A 17,703-nucleotide genomic window follows, 5' to 3' on the forward strand; every position below is an offset into this window, starting at 1 on the left:
TTTATTTGCTTACCGTATCCATCTCTTGGTCTCCCTCTACCATTTTACCACCCCCCCCCCCCCCCCCCCCCCCCGCTTCCTCCAGTACTAAACTGATGACCCCTTGCCCCTTGATGTCTCACAATGCGTCCTATCAACTGATTCCTTCTGTCTGTCAGGTCGTGCCACAAATTTGTCTTGCTATTCCATTAAGTACCGCCTCATTAGTTACGCGACCTATCCGTGTAATCTTCAGCATTCTTTTGCAGCACCACATTTAAAAATCTTCTGGTATTCTTCTTGTCTAAACTGCTTATCGTCCGTGTTTCCCCTCCACATACGGCTACATCAGGTTGAAATTTATGTCACATACAAAGGTCTACGGTCCCTTGGCGTTGTCAAAAATTTAAGCTTCTAAGTCAATTCAGCCAAAAGGTATAGTTGTCTGTTAACACCCATTTTTCTCAGTAACGGGTGTAGGCATCACGCTCAAATTTATGTCAAATACTAAGGTCAAAGCTTCCTTGTGGTGTTACTACTTTAAGGTTCTGAGTCAATGTAGTCAAAAGATATGGCCATATAAGTACATATTTTCATACTCGCAAACTCACTCATCCTACATACGAGCTGTCTATACACTCGTCCTACCTGGTGGTCAGCGACAAGGGCGTTCCTGGAAGCCGAGAGTAGTGGGATAGACTCGCACATCAGATTCGTCTATTTTCGTTTTAACCTATACTTCACCTCTCGCCGATGTGAGGAATCGACAGAAACACGTGGCTCGAATCTCCTTTCCACCGTCGGATAACTGGTGTGGGTTAGGGAGGCGCAAATAGCCGAAGTGGCCTCTAATCTAAAGATTTGCACCAGGCCATGAAGCCACACGAAATAATAATAATACCGGCACTAACCCCATTTTATTTTTATTTATTTATTTTTTTAATCAGTGGACTATTTACCCTCGGGGCCCCCGGGGCATAGCTCAGGTTGCCCCAGGAAAGTTACGCCCTGTTGTCGCGAATACGATCCACGAAACACGCTAACACCTAGGCTGAACTAAACTAGTGTCTACAGGGTTGGGATGCAGTGCAGTTCGTAAACATCTTACGATCGAGGTGGCGCAGTTTTAAGAGATCGCACCCACATCACGGAGGATTGTGGTATTAATCTGCTTCCAAGAGATCCGATTCGGGTGGCTCAAATGGCTCTGAGCACTATGCGACTTAACTTCTGAGGTCATCAGTCGCCTAGAACTTAGAACTACTTAAACCTAACTAACCTCAGGACATCACACACATCCATGCCCGAGGCAGGATTCGAACCTGCGACCGTAGCGGTCACGCGGTTCCAGACTGAAGCGCCTAGAACCGCATGGCCACACCGGCCGGCCTCCGATTCGGGTGTCCCGTGATTTCCTCAAATCACGTGAGGCGAATACCGGGATGATTTCTTTAAAAGGAATTTGTGCTCCGTCTCCAATGACCTTGTTGGCGACGGGACGGTAAACCCTAACGCCTTAAACTTTCTGGGGAAAATAAAAGCACAAATACTCTCAAAATTTTGTTCTCTTCCTACAGATAATTTACACATGTTACCGTATGCTATCTGATCTGTATTGAAAACTAAGAATTCTTGCAGCCAAGATCGTGCGCTGACGTATTTTTATTTCCTCTATGACCTGTTTCGACAGGTCTAGCTGTCATCTTCGGATCTTCTGGAAAAATTATTACTGTCGTGGTTGTCTGATTAATGCATAGTAATACTCTTTCCAGTAGATCCGAAAATGACAGCTAGACCTGTCGAAACCGGTCGTTGAGGATATCAAAACATTTCAACATGCAATATTGGCTGCAAAAATTCTTGTTTATCTTCCTACAGAGAACATAAGCAATCACAAAAAAAATTTAAAGGTATTTAAAACGTAAGCGAATCATGCTGTGACCAAATCCCATCTCCCCTGATTCAGTCATCCCAGAAAGTAATTGTTGTATCAATAAAAAAGGAGAACACCTCTCTCGATCGTACATTTAAAACAATAGGGGGTGCTAAGGAAATTCTGTGTTTCTAAGACAACCTATGTTCACGGAGAGTTCAATATTCTATTTGACCTTGCTAATAGCATGCTCTGTAATGTCCAACATAGTAAGATACATTTTTCCAGAGCCTAATTTACACAGTAACTGAATAAAAAGCAATAAAACAACCCATTCACTAAAAATCGGCGCTAAGGAACTGTTTAATCGCCTAAAAAGTGACGATTTTAACAATGTGATGCGCACAAAAAATGTGTTATTTTGGATAAGAAGTGATTACCTCTCTAGCGCCTTGCACATGCAGCACAATTTCGTCCAAAAAGCAGCGGAAATAGCTACTGTCTGCGTTGCAGTGTCTCTAAGACATATCCATTACTCGAATTACACTTTTTCTTCTTGTTTCCTGTCACGACTCATTTTTAAGACTTGCATTTTCTTGTAGCGTATCCAACGGCCTTCTCATCCACTCAGAGCGAACCATACGTCATTTCTTCGGCTTCTCGAGGGATGCCACGTTTCTCCTTCCGACAGCCATCTATTTCTACCTCTCCAAGTTCCTGAATCATTTATAACCGTTAGCTATGGCTGCAAGTGCCCGATCTCTTTCCTTCCAGTATATCCAGAATAGTTCTCTCCATCACCGAATACTCGCTCCACGTAATATATTCCATTCAGAAAAAGTCTTGTCTGTTCTGAGCATTTCATTTGTAAGAAATACTGTTTCTTTTCACGTATTTTCTTGTTCTTATCGTAATAGATCTACGGATATTTCTATTAGCGATTAGTCAAAAAATTTTTGATAGTGTCTTCATGCCATAGGGCACGTATCAGAAACTCTGTGACTAGATGTTATTTCCAGATGTTGTAAAGGCAATGCCAGTCAATCAGTGAAGGGCATCGGCCTAATAACGAGCCACATGCAGATTAGTATTATGGTTCCACTGAGTGCCGGATTAATAAACTGTAGGAGACGGAAGGTAATCTTCGGTAACTTTACAGTCAAATGATGCTAGGACAGGAAATTATTATAGCTTCTCAGAAGATGCAGAAGACGTTCATTGCACGTAAGGAACATTGCATTTAAAAATGTGACTGTGTAGTTCTACTGCTTCACCCTGCAACATTCCTTTCATCTCCGCGTAAATATCTTTCTTCTTCTTCAGTGTTGTTTCCCGGCTAAAAGAAACAACGATATAGCTTTATATCTTGAGGATATTAGCCCTCCGTTTCACCCTTCAACAGCTGAAGTGGAATGATACCTCAGAGGGAGAACAGTGTGATATACAGGAGCAGTAACGTTGTGTTTACCAAAAACGTTTCGTAAATCAGGATTCGTGGTCTAAGAGCATAGTCTCTTACTAGTAATCAAAATCCCATAGGTCGCGGGTTACACGGCAGGCAATGTTTAAATTTTACATTTAAATCATCAGCAATGACTGCCGAAGACTTCCGGCACAAAGAAATCATCCGCGTTGTGCCAATGGCTTTGTCAGATAGGGCGGAGGAGCAGACAGAGGTTCAGAGCTCTCTCTTGCCCTTGGGAGAGAAAGGGCCCCTGAAAGGCGGAAAAATCAGCACTAATCCGTAGGCAGGGGGACGCAGAAGGTAATGGAAACGACTGTATTGAAGACACATATGGGTATCAACAGAACATTATTTAACACATCAAGTTGCTGTATAATTTAACTGTACGATCAGTTTCGGTCAGAGACCATTTTCCAGTACCTGCTGCTCTATGTTATGGATACAGTACAAATTTCGTACTAGAAACATGTTTGATAATTGTAGCAAAATAGAAGCAATACCCACAAATTTTTGTTAGTACATAAATCCCTGGAACACTTTAAATTATTTATTGCACAAGAACCAAACGTTGTACAGATATCATTTTGAAGAGAAACCCTGAAAGTTTTTTTCATGCATACCGCCATAGCATAGTTTGGTAATTTGCCGATAGTCAGCGCTAGTCGCAAACATGGTAAGTTCAGTTGCGGAAAGAGCTTTCTGTGTGCTGGAGTCGACAAAAACAAGTGTGCTACAGCTGTTACACGGACGTTTAGAACCAAGTACAGTAAGAAGCCACCAACAAGGGAGGCCATTTACCACTGGCACAACAAATTCGTTTCGACGGGTTGCTTGTGCACGGTAAAGAGAAGCGGACGTCCCAGTGTGAGTGAAGTGAGTGAAGTAGATACGGAGCGCGTACGAGAGACTAGCGCTGACTATCGGCAAATTACTAAACTACACTGTGCCAGTATACACGAAGAAAAAAACTTTCAGGGTTTCTCTTCAAAATGATATATACAGAGGGGTACAAAAAATGTATCTACTGTTTAAAAGTCCATAACTGGCAAACTAATTAACGGAGTTGTCTCATCTTTGGTAGTGTAATAGTTTGTAGTTCCGGCAATCGCCACACAAGCGTTGTTTTTCGTTGTTTTCTTTTGTCAGATGACAGTCGCCAGGTAGTCACTGTTTTGTTCTTAGTTGCACCTAGTTACTCGAGTAAACATGGCTGGCGCAAGGCTTACATTCTATGAAAGGAAGTCAGTTTTGAAGTGGTATTTTAAGTACGAAAACAATTAATGAGGTTCTACGGCAATGGCGAAATGACTATCAAACAGAGCCACCGACACGTTTAACGATTCGTCGCATTCGAGACAAATTTGTAGCCGAAGTCTGTGTTAAAGATGTACACAAACAACGATGTGGACGACCTGTAACAGTAACAAGTCCAGCTAACTCCCGTCGTGTGTTACAACAATTCACTCGATCACCACAGAAGTCTGTGAGACAGTGTGCCCGTGAAACTGGAGTGAGTCGCTCAAGTGTTTGGCGAATTTTAAAGATGGCAAAGGGGAAGTGCTACATCCCACGATTGCTACACGCAATGAACGACGACGACCCAGATCGTAGAATGGAGTACTGCGAGTGGTTTACTAACATTGTGCGCAACGGTGAAGAGCTTGCAGAGATGATTGTGTGGTCTGATGAGGCACAGTTCAAACTCAACGGTACAGTAAATCGCCACAATTGCATCTACTGGGCCGCCGAAAATCCGAACGTCCATGTAGACAAAGCCGTGAATTTGCCAGGAGTAAATGTGTGGTGTGGGTTGTCTTACCGGGGCTTGATTGGCCCATTCTTCTTTGACGGCACAGTTACCGGTGAGGTGTACCTTCAGAAGCTTCAGACATCCATTTTACCTGCCATCGGAGACTTGTACGGAGACGGAAGAGTTTACATTCAACAAGATGGTGCCCCAGCCCACTACCAAAATCGTGTTAGGGCGTATCTCCACGAAAATCTACCAGGGAGATGAATAGGCCGTAGATGTGCTGCGGAGTATCCATGACGCTCCCCAGACGTAACTCCTCTGGACTTTTACCTGTGGAGAACACTAAACGAAGTCGTTTATCGACAAAAGCCACGCGCATCCGATGAAGTTCGAGAATCCATCGTACTTTCATGCACAAATATGCAACTGAACACGTTGCAGTCAGTAGTTCGTGCTCCAGTTCGGCGGCATCGTTTGTGTGTGGATGTTAATGGTGACCATTTCGAACACCTACAGTGACATCTTTAAGTTGGACTTTAAACTACACATTCACCAAAAATGAGACAACTCCGTAAATCAGTTTGCAAGTTATATATATATATATATATATATATATATATATATATATATATATATATATATTATCCAGTCACATTAATGTGACGCCTTGTCAACAGCCAGAATAACTGCCTTTTGCAGAGTGGGTCGCTGTGAGGCGTGCAGGAAGAGTGTCAGAGGGGTTCTGGAAAGTATCAACAGGGATGTGGAGCCATGCCTCCTCCAGTACCTCGGCCAGATGCGCTAGATTTCTCGGTTAAGGATTCGTGGCGCAAAAAGCCCGATTAAGGTGGTCCCAAAAATTCTGCGTTGGGTTTAAATCTGTGGAGTTTGGTGGCCAGGGAGCATGGTAAACTCATCATCCTGGTGCTCTTCGAACCAGACATGTGCACTGCAAACTGTGTGAGACGTTGCATTATCCTGCTGGTAGATGCCATTTTGCTAGGAAAAACGAACTGCACGAAGGGGTGGATATGGTCCCCAAGGATGGATCCGTACTTGTGTTGATCCGCTGTGCTCTCCGAAATGAGGAGATTACTCAGCAAATGTCACGAGAACATTTCCCAGGCCATAACGTACCTTCTTCCGGCCCGCAACTCTCCGACCATTGTTATATGGCTTTTGCTTTCAGACGTTTCACGTAATGCACGTCAATGGCCATCTGTCCGACCGAGCATAAGACGTAATTCATCTGGAAAGGCCACTCAGTTGATATTCAGTTGCGGTACTGGCTTGCAAATTCGAGCCTGCGTCACCAATTAACAAAATCTGGCGAGGGTTCATGAACCAGGCAGCTGCGGGTGTGGAGGCCGATATGCAGCAACGTTTGTTGAACGGTCGTTGAGCAGACACTGTTCGTAGCCGCTTGGTTCATCTGGGCGGTCAGTTGCTCAACATCTGGGCGCCTGTAAAAACTCCGTGGCTGTCGTTCACCTCTGTTGCCCATGGCCCATGGTGCTCCACAGTTGCCTCGAAGACGGTTTTGTATAGCGCCATTTTTCCGTACTCTGTGCGCTTTAACCATGATGGCATACGAACATTTTATATACAGGATTTAGCGACCACAAGGCAGTTGCTGCTAGGATGAATACCGTAATACCTACAACCATCAAAAAGAAATGCAAAGCATATCTATTTAAAAACGCTGATAAAAATGTTCTTAACACCTTTTTAAGAGACAGTCTTCACTCCTTCCGATCTGATCCTGTAAGTGTACAAAAGTTGTGGAATGTTCTCAAAGAGATAGTATCGACAGCAATTGAGTGATATATACCACATAAATTGATAAGTGATGGTACTGATCCCCCACCGTACATAAAACGGGTCAGATCGTTGATGCAGAAGCAGCGAAAAAAGCATGCCAAACTTAAAAGAACACAAAATCCCCAAGTTTTACAGAAGTTCGAAATATGGCGCGTACTTCAATGCGAGATGCTTTTAATAATTTCCACAACGAAATTCTGTCTCGAAATCTGGCAGAAAACCAAAAGAGAGTCTGGTCATACATAAAGCACACCAGTGGCAAGACGCAATCAGTACCTTCACTGCGCGATAACAACGGTGAAGTCACTGATGACAGTGCCAGTGAAGCAGAGTTGTTCACACGGTTTTCCGAAACTTCTTCACCAAAGAAGACGAAGTAAATATTCCTGAATTTCAATCAAGAACAACTGTCAAGATGAAAAAACATAGAAGAAGATATCCTGGGAGTAACAAAGCAGCTTAAATCACGTAATAAAGACAAGGCCTCCGGTGCAGATTGTGTACCAGCCAGGTTCCTCTCAGAGTACGCTGATAAAATAGCTCCATATTTAGCAATTATATACAACCACTCGCTCACAGAACGATCCGTACCTGAAGACTGGAAAATTGCTCAAATCACACCGATACCCAAAAAGGCAAGTAGGAGTAATCCGCTGAATATAGGCCTATATCACTAACGTCGATTTGCAGTAGGGTTTTAGAACATATATTTATTCGAAAATTATGAAGTAGCTCGAAAAAAAAGACTTATTGACACATAGCACGGATTCAGAAAATATCGTCCTCGTGAAACACAAGTAGCTGTTTATACTCATGAAATAATAAGTGCTATCATCAGGGGATGTCAAATTGATCCCATATTTTTAGGTTTCCAGAAGGCTTTTGGCACCGTTCCTCACAAGCGTCTTCTAACCAAACTGCGTGCCTACGGAGTATCGCCTCAGTTGTGGGACTGGATTGGTGATTTCCTGTTAGAAAGGAACATCCGGCGTTCCCCAAGGAAGTGTTATAGGCCCTCTATTGTTCCTGATCTATATTAACTACGTAGGAGCCAATCTGAGTAGCCGTCTTAGACCGTCTTGTCAAGTCATCAGATGATCAAAACGACTTGCAAAATGATTCAGATAAGATATCTGTTGGGTACGAAATACGGAAAAGTGTGAAGTTATTCGCATGAGTACTAAAAGAAATCAGCAAAATTTAGATTACACGGTAAGTCACACAAACCCGAAGGCTGTAAATTCAACTAAATGCTTAGGGATTGCAGTTACAAATAACCGAAATTGGAACAATCACATAGATAACACTGTGGGTAGAGCAAACCAAAGACTGCGATTCATTGGCAGAACACTTAGAAGCTGCAACAGGTCTACTAAAGAGACTGCTTACACCACGCTTGTCCGCCCCATTCTGGAGTATTGCTGTGCGGTGTGGGATCCGCATCAGGTGGGACTGACGGATGACATCGAAAAAGTACAAAGAAGGGCACCTCGTTTTGTATTATCGCCAAATAGGGGAGATAGTGCCACAGACGTGATACGTGAATTGGAGTGGCAATCATAAAAGCAAAGGCGTTTTTCGTTGCGATGGAATCTTCTCACTAAATTTCAATCACCAGTTTTCTCCTCCGATTGCGAAAAGATTCTGTTGGCACCCACCTACATAGGGAGAAATGATCATCACGATAAAATAAGAGAAATCAGGGCTCGCACAGAACAACTTAAGTGCTCGTTTTTCCCGCGTGCCGTTCGAGAGTGAAATGGTAGAGAGACAGCTTGAAGGTGGTTCATTGAACCCTCTGCCAAGCACTTTATTGTGAACAGCAGAGTAATCACTTAGATGTAGATGTAGATGTACAAACTTAGCCGTCTCGGAAATACTCTCACTCTTGGTCCGAAAGCCAATGATCATGCCGTTTTGGATGTCAGATACATTGGTCCGTTTCCACATTGTGACAACGACTGCACTGTTTTCCACGTCTCTGCCAACATGCTTCGTCTAGCCCCCACTGAAAGTGCTGTAACCTGCCTTCTGTGAGTGGTTGCTGCACGATGACGTCGAATGTAGGTGGTTGTCGCATTAATGGACTGGAGCGTGTATAACAGTAAAGTATTATGAGGGAGTAAAATGTGAAGAATGACGACAACTCCAGTAGCGACTGACAGTCCTGGTCAGTGCTGTGTGCTATCGCGCTGCAGCAGCGCTACTCAGGCCCACGACTGTTTGGGGAGATTTTCTGTCCCATTCCGTTCGCGTACTGAGTGAGGAAAAATTGACTGAACGGCTCTGTATGTACCTTTGTCCCAGTAATCTCACTGCCAACATCCCTTGCGTTAGAAATACAATGGTGGCGCCTGAATTGTGCTCCTTGACGACAGGTTTCATAAAATTAACCTACACTGTTCCGCAACAATTACGTCATCCTTCTAGGAACCTGCATGGAAGTTTCCTTAGCATTTCTGTCACACTTTCGTACGGTCTGCACCAACCTGCTACGACCTTAACATAACGTCTCCGAATAATTCGTTGAACATCTCTTGCCAGGCCTACTTGGTGACTACTCCAAACACTCGGACAGTACTCTAGAATTGGCTACAATAACGTCTTACATATTAGTATATTTAAAGCAGAGTGTATGTGTGTATGTCCAGGATCTCCTCCCAAACCACTACATCAATTTCAACGAAATCTGTCACAGAAATAGGCCTCACAGGAATCTGCAATGTGGAGTTTATGATCTCCTAGTTCCAACAGAAGTAGAGATACGGCCAGACAAGTGTTTTTTATAGTCTCTGGCTACAGGCTGCGCTGCTTTACAGTGGGAACACTTCGACCTGCCAAATCAAACTGCTTTGCGGGTCAGCCTGCGTGTCAGTTGCTAGAACCTGTTATCCAGGTCCTGACATAAAAGCTTCCCTACATGATATGTGTGTTGTGTCGGAGTAGTAGCAGCCAACTTTATCAACCTTCTTTGCGTGGTTGCCTGTAAATCAGGGGCATGTAAGTGGTTTTCAAGCCCCAGCATTGACAAGCATGTTGTGGAAGTAGTGTCAGCCTGTTTTATTGAGCTGTATTACAGGGGCTATAAGTGCCGATGAGCATGGCTGGGGACAAGTTGGGGTGGATAGAGGAGGGGGTGCACAGACTGGGGGGAGGAGGAAATGAACTGAAAGAGTGAGGACGGATAGATTCATGAGGCAGGTGAAAGGTGTAGAGGGGTAGTGGGCAGCTGGAAACGGAAGATTGATAGGTGGAGAAGGAAAAAAGAAAGGAGGATAAAGATATGGGCAGAGGGAGTGAGGAGGAAGAGAGAAAGGGTGGAGGAAATGGAAAAGAGGGGAAAGAGATGATGAGACAGAGAAGTTGGGAGGAGGTGGGAGGATAAGGTGGACAGACAGAGGGAGGAAGAGATGGACACAGAGAGGGGGAGGAAGAGGTGTGTTCAACATGTGTGTCGAGCGCAAAAGCGAGGAAAAGCTGGGGAAAGTTTAATGTACCGTATCCTTCACAGATGCCTTCTGTTTCACAGAATGACGTGAAAGAAAACAATTTCACACTCTGTCAATGGCTGATTGCCAGTATTTATTATTACATACGCTGACAGAAATGAAAAGTGTACAATGAACACCTTGCCCGAACGCTACCAACTGATACTCCAGTATTTCCATATCTAGCGCAAATGTTGATTAAAGATTTATCCTTATATTACCTTACTTTGAATATTTTTCACTGAAGTAAAAAAGCAGTTCCTACGTATGATGAATGGTATGAATACTTGCTTGATGCTTATTCATTATATCCAATGTTAATTGTTAGGGGTACAGGCTTTGATTAGTAATCAAATACGTCTTAAACACTGACTAAATATCATTAGTAACGGTAGCCGAAGACTTCCGCTATAAGGAGTCACTCTTGTTCTACCAATGGCATTGTGAAAGAAAGAGGTTCAGGTTATCCTCTTGTCTTTGGGTTGGGAAACTACCTATAAAAGACGGAATAGCGAAGTAACAATTAAGGCAATGGAACCCACAGCATTAAAGATGCATAATATGTACCCACAGAACACGTGGCCTTTAATAGAAAAAGTGTCAAGATGACCTCTCCATTGCCAAAAGATTCCAGATCAGTCCCCCTTCAGATCTCCAAAAGGGGACTGCCAAAGGGAAGATGGTCATGTGAAATATATGGTAATAATCAACGAAAGGGTAACTTTCTACTAGAATTAGGGCGTAATGTCAGGAGTCTCAATGTCGTAGGGAAGTTAGAAAATCTGAAAACGGAAAACCAATGGCTAAAACTAGATATAGTGAGAGGTTCAATGAAGTGTAATGGAAAGAAGGTGTTTTTGGTCAGACGAATGTAGAGTAAGATCAACAGGAGCATTAAATGGTGTAACGGGATTAGGATTCGCCATAAATAAGAAGGTAGGCCAGAGTGTGAGCTACTATAAACAATTCAGCTGCCACAACAATATGTCAAGTATACACGCCGAAGATGAACAGATAGTGAATGTGTATGAGGATAGTGAATGAGCAATTCAGTATGTGACGAGAGATCATAATTTAATGATCATGAGACATTGAAGCGTTGTGGTAGGGAAAGGATAGAAGACAGAGTTACGGGAGAATATAAGCTTGGTAGAATGAGAAATGGGAGAGACTAATTGAGTTCCGCAACAAGTTAAATACAGTCACAGCGAATATTGTGTTTAAAAGTCTCAAAAGGAGGAAGTATGCACAGTAAAGTGCTGGAGGCGCATATAACCCTGAGACTATTCTAAGGTGTGTAACACTTAACGTTCAATACCCCCACTGTCGGAATAATTCATTAGATGTATGTTGTCCTGCCTCGAAACACTGAAACAGTAGTTAGTCACACTAGTGCCTTATATACCATATCCTTCACAGATGATTTAACACAGTACGCTTAATTTGAAATTAACTAATTGACTAATTGTCCCACTTAATTGGCAATTTAATACATTAATTTTAACTTTCCTCTGGACCAAATAATGTGTTGCCTTAGTAAAGGGTCACTTTATAGTGGAGGTGGGTCATTTTAATGTCCTTCGAACAGTTAAATTCAGTAAGTCGTACGTTTCACAGTAGCGAAGATGAACAAGTGCACATAGATATGTATTTTAGAGCCCATCTTTACTAGACCTTTCTGCTTAGAACGATAGTTCCTACTGAAACCGAGGTAACAGGTTCAGGATAGAAAAGGATCAAACATCAACACATTGAAGGGAGATCCATCAGAGAGTTCGTCGTTTTCACCAAATTAATATTTATTTAAGAAAAAAATACTAATCAATTAAATTCCAGATTAATAACAACACGAAAACCATCATAATTATACAAGAATGAGACAAATAAAAATCTTAAATATTTTTTAAAATATTATTTATTGTGCAGAAGTGGTACAGAGCTGTTTCACTTTTCAACATAATCTCCCCCAATCTCAACGCAAGTCCTCCGGCGCTTACAAAGTGCATAAATTCCTTTAGAAAAAAATTCTTTTGGTAGTCTGTGCAACCACTCATGCGCCGCGTGGCGTACCTCTTCATCAGAACGGAACTTCTTTCCTCCCATTGCGTCGCTGAGTGGTCCAAACATATGGAAATCACTTGGGATAAGATCTGGTGAGTATGGTGAATGAGGAAGACACTCAAAATGCAGGTGTGATTGTTACAACTGTTGTACGGGCAGTGTGGGGCCTTGCACTGTCACGTTGCAAAAGGACACATGTTGACAGCAATCCACGTCGCTTTGATTTGATTGCAGGCCGCAGATGATTTTTTAGGAAACCTGTGTAGTATGCACTGGTGACAATGGTCCCTCTAGGCATGTAATGCTCCAAAATGACGCCTTTTTCGTCCAAAAAGAAAGTCAGCATAACCTTCCCTGCTGATGGTTCTGTTCGAAACTTCTTTGGTTTTGGTGATGAAAAATGGCGCCATTCCTCGCTCGCTCTCTTCGTTTCCGGTTGGTGGAAGTGAACTCAGGTTTCGTCCCCAGTAACGATTCTTGCAAGGGAGCCATCACCTTCTCGTTCAAAGTGCCGAAGAAGTTCTTCACAAGCATCAACACGTCGTTCTCTCATTTCAGAAGTCAGCTGCCGTGGCACCCATGTAGCAGACACTTTGTGAAACTGGAGCACATCAAGCACAATGTGGTGTGCTGACCCATGACTAATCTCTAAACATGCTGCAGTGTCATTCAGTGTCACTCGGTGGTTTTCCTTCACTATCGCTTCAACTGCTGCAATGTTCTGTGGAGTCACAACTCGTTGTGCCTGACCTGGACGAGGAGCATCTTCCACTGAAGTCACACCATATGCGAACTTCCTACTCCATTCGTAGACTTGCTGCTGTGACAAACATGCATCACCGTACTGAACCTTCATTCGTCGATGAATTTCAATAGGTTTCACACCTTCACTACGCAAAAACCGAATAACAGAACTCTGTTCTTCCCTGGTGCAAGTCGCAAATAGGGCTGCCAACTTTATATTGATACTGCGACGATATGTGTGCATCTGCACTATGTTGCTACCTACAGGCCATTCTGTACGCTGTTTGTGGCACGCTTACTAACTTACATGATAACGGCGCGAAATTTCGATTTTTTATTACAAATTTAAGGTTTCCATTTGACTCACCCTCGTAGTGACATATAAAGTCACAAATTAGTGAAATTTACCAATATAAGCAAAAGGCAACAGTACTCAATAAACACAAAACATCCGAGTTTATGAACTGTAAGAATAAAATTTGAGTCGTTCAGTAAATGGAAACTACATTTACCAAATACAGAGCACATCCGATTTTATGATGAACAGGTACTAGGGAGTTTGAACACTCTTCTTTTATGAACAGTAAGAGGATAATTTACAATGTTCGAGTCAATCCCGATAAACTCCACAGCCTGCAACCCTAGCGGCAGTCGCTCAACCCAGGTATAGCTCCAAGGAACAAGACAATTACTCAACTTATTCTAGGTATGACAGACGACGCAGCAAAGCGCTCCCGCGACAGTAACTTAGGCCTCGGGCGTTGGGCAGGATGCCGCCAAGGTAGCGGCCCAGAAGTCACGGCTGCAAACATCAAGGTAAGATGATAAGCGAGAACATGTAACTGACAAGGTGCAGATACAAACAGAGCAGTTGCACTTAATCCCCCTGAAGCATCAATAAGTATTGCTAAAAAGGCCTTAAGAAACACTAGTTAAGGTGAGCTTACGCAAAGCGGAAAATTTCACTGAGTAGCAACCCTGCATAATTCAGTTATGACTAAAACACATCAACATAGTTTAGAGCAAATATACTTACTAGATCACAGTTAGGTTTCAGATTCATACCCAGTACCTGATACAGTACCATGTCATTGCCATCGGGTACAGTGCCACTCACCGGTGTTATCACTTCAATTCATAACATCGCGCCCCAAGCTTGTGCACACAAGCGGTTTACCAATTAACAGAATCACGTGGCTTTGGACGCACTAGCAACCAGTAGCTACTCTCAAGCCAAGGCACACTGCATAACAAACAAATACATATTATTCACTGAATAAGACATAATAATATTGTGCCAATGTTCCTATAGGCAGTATGTTCCGGTGCACTCTCCCCACCGTCAATTATCCTTTTACCTCCTCTTCAAGGTCCCCGTCACCAGAGCTCCAAAGCACGACATTCGTCAACTTCTTCAGCGGCTGCCCAACATTCGACAAATCGCTCGGCGATCCGGCTGGGTACATAAGTTTGTCCAACCGACAACGGCCCAACCAAACCACGCCTTCCTCCTTCCGTCACGTGCCGTTCACCACTCGCTACCGCCACGCCGAGCCTCTACACCTCAACCAGGAGAACCAAAGATAAGTTGCATGGGAGGTGTCTATCACATACCAGTGCCAGAGGTAGTTAGACCAGCAAACGAGCCGCCATGGCTCACCTGCCTTATCCCTTACGGCATACGAAAGGGTAACATTCTGCGAGAAGTAGGTCGGAATGTCAGGAATCTCAGTGAGGTAGGGAAGTTAGAAAATCTGACAAGGGAAAATCAAAGGCTAAAACTAGATATAGATGACCTTGTCTCCTGGGACACGCTATATATTACTGTCTTGCTTTTTCTGAACATTTTTGTACTTTCTTCTTTCGTCGATCAACTGAATCATTTCTTATGTTTCCCAAGGTTTTTTTTTCGCAGTTGCTTTGCTTGTAGCTGTCCAACACACAACGGCCCAACCAAACACCGCCTCCAGGCACTGCCATCTTTGAGCTGTCCATTCCTCTTCAGCTGAACTTCCCGTTGTTGTATTCACTATCGCAATATCTACAGCAGTACATATCTTCAAACGCACCTCATAATTTTCCAGTAGTTCACTCTCCCACTTGTTTCCACATTGATTCTTTCGGACAACTTTCATAAATTTCGGCCTGCTCTTCATCGTTACTAAATTGTGATCTGAATCTGTATCTACTCCTCATTTTGTAGCAAATTCAGTATGTGATTTCGCAGTCTCTCTGATCATGATATGACCCATTTGAAACTTTCCTTTTGTAAGGATGATGATTTCGAAGAGATGTAAATGAAGCACCTAATCAGCTGCTCTGGCTGTCACAGTTTCTTGTAAGCAAATGAAAGAATTACTACTTGTATATCTTCTGTCCACTAACCGTGGAGGTATCGGACTCTTTCTCGTTAGGCCGGTATTTCTGTTGCCAGATAAATGATATTGAACAGGAACAAAGGGAACAGCTACAAACGAGTAACAGACAAGCAGTAAAAGAAAGCAATTTATATTGTTGATCAGAAGCAGATTAAATGTGAGGTATCCCTGTGACACCGGCAGTGGTGGCCGAGCGGTTCTAGGCGCTACAGTCTGGAACCGCGCGACCGCTACGGTCGCAGGTTCGAATCCTGCCTCGGGCATGGATGTGTGTGACGTTCTTATGTTAGTTAGGTTTAAGTTGTTCTAAGTTCTAGGGGGGACTGATGACCTCAGATGTTAAGCCCCATAGTGCTCAGAGCCATTTGAACCATATCCCTGTGACACACTGAAATGAAATCAGCTCACGGTTGTGGATTACTCGCTAGTGTGTCGTCATTCTGTAGGAAAACTTGATAACATAGTAAATACTATAAAACAAAAATGTGAGATCGTGCAGGTCCTAGAGGGTTGTCTTCATCGAAATGAGATGAACTGTTTGACGTAAATATCAATACAGAATGTCGTTTGCCACTAGAAATGTCATTTACGGACGCAAATGAGGGAAGAGAGACAGTTCGTACCTTGTTATCATCGTTGACTGCGTGATACTGGCAGCGTGGAATAAAGTTGGGCGGAGTGGATGCGAGCATGCAATCGCGACGCGTCCCAACTGCTAATCTGAATTTGCAAAAGACTGCTTCCAGTGCCATGGTAGCCAGCACATGACAAATAAATATGGCGCCAACTTGCGAAGTGATATTTTGTAAGGTCTGCAACGGAATGAGTGCCAGTCTCAGGTCCACGAACGAATGGGGGCTCGGAGAGCATCTCTCAGTGGATTCATAGACTCAGACACACCACTGCAGCGTGCTACTCCAAGAGAATGTACTTCCTGTTACCAGTTTTAGCCGGGGTTGGAGTGAAGACAATTTCTGCTGCCTAGGGCCGACTAGGCGATGAGACCTCATTGCTTTATGATTTGGAAACCTGTCGTGGCACCAGGTCAGCGACCACAGCAGAGAATCGTTTACGTAAACGACATGGTGTGCCGGCAGTGGAAGCTGGGAAGCAACTGCTCCTTCAGTGTACTGAAGTTTGTTTTATCTGCTTACAGAGAAACCGTAACAGAGAAACTCATTAGGTGCTTCATTTGCAACCCTTCTAAATCATCGTCGTTACAAAAGGAAAGATTCCAACTAGATTATGTGATGATCAGACAGATTCACTAACTGCACGCTGAATTTATGGTGAACTGAGGAACAGATACAGACACAGATCACAGATTAGTAACAATGAAGTGTAGACTGAAACTTAACAGAATCGTCCGAAAGAATCGACGTGGAAAGAAGTAGAATAGTGCACTACTGAAGAATGGTGAGGTGCGTTCGAAGATTTGCAAGGCTGTACATATTGCGATAATGAATACAACAACAGGCAGTTCGGCTGAAGAGGAACGGACAACTTCAAAAGGGCAATCACAGAATTTTGACAAATAAATGTAGGTACAAATAAAGAAATTGCGAAAAAACCTTGAGAAATACAATAAATACTTCGGTTAACAGACAAAAGAAGAAAGTACAAAACTGTTCAGAAAAAGCACGAAAGGAGGAATTTTCATTATCCAGGGATATGACAGGAACTATCGTTCAAAGAAAAAAAGGCTTCGTAAACATTGGCTCTAAAATGCATATCTATGTGCACTTGGGCATCTTCGCTACTGTGGAACTCATCCCTTCTACTGAAGAAGTGCTCATAACTGTTAAGATGCGCATTTTAGAAACTATATTTACTATGCTTCTCTGCTTCGAACGATCGTCCTCATCACATCCCTGAATACTGCCCATTCTTCCTGGGGCACCCTACAGTTAAATTAGGATGAAAAAAATGAGAAGCGCAGGGAACTGCAGGGAGCTGCAGGAAAGATGCGTGAAATCGAAAAAGAAATAGTCACCCGAAGGACAGATTCAGTATATGGGAAAGTCAAAACGACCGTCGGTGAAATTAAAAGCAACTGTGTTTGTATTAAGAGTGCAATGGGAATTCCATTGTTAAATGTAGAGAAGAGAGCGGATAGGTTGAAGGAGTACAGTCAAGACACT

The sequence above is a fragment of the Schistocerca piceifrons genome, chromosome 6 (genome assembly GCF_021461385.2).
Source record: "Schistocerca piceifrons isolate TAMUIC-IGC-003096 chromosome 6, iqSchPice1.1, whole genome shotgun sequence".
Classification (NCBI taxonomy): domain Eukaryota; kingdom Metazoa; phylum Arthropoda; class Insecta; order Orthoptera; family Acrididae; genus Schistocerca; species Schistocerca piceifrons.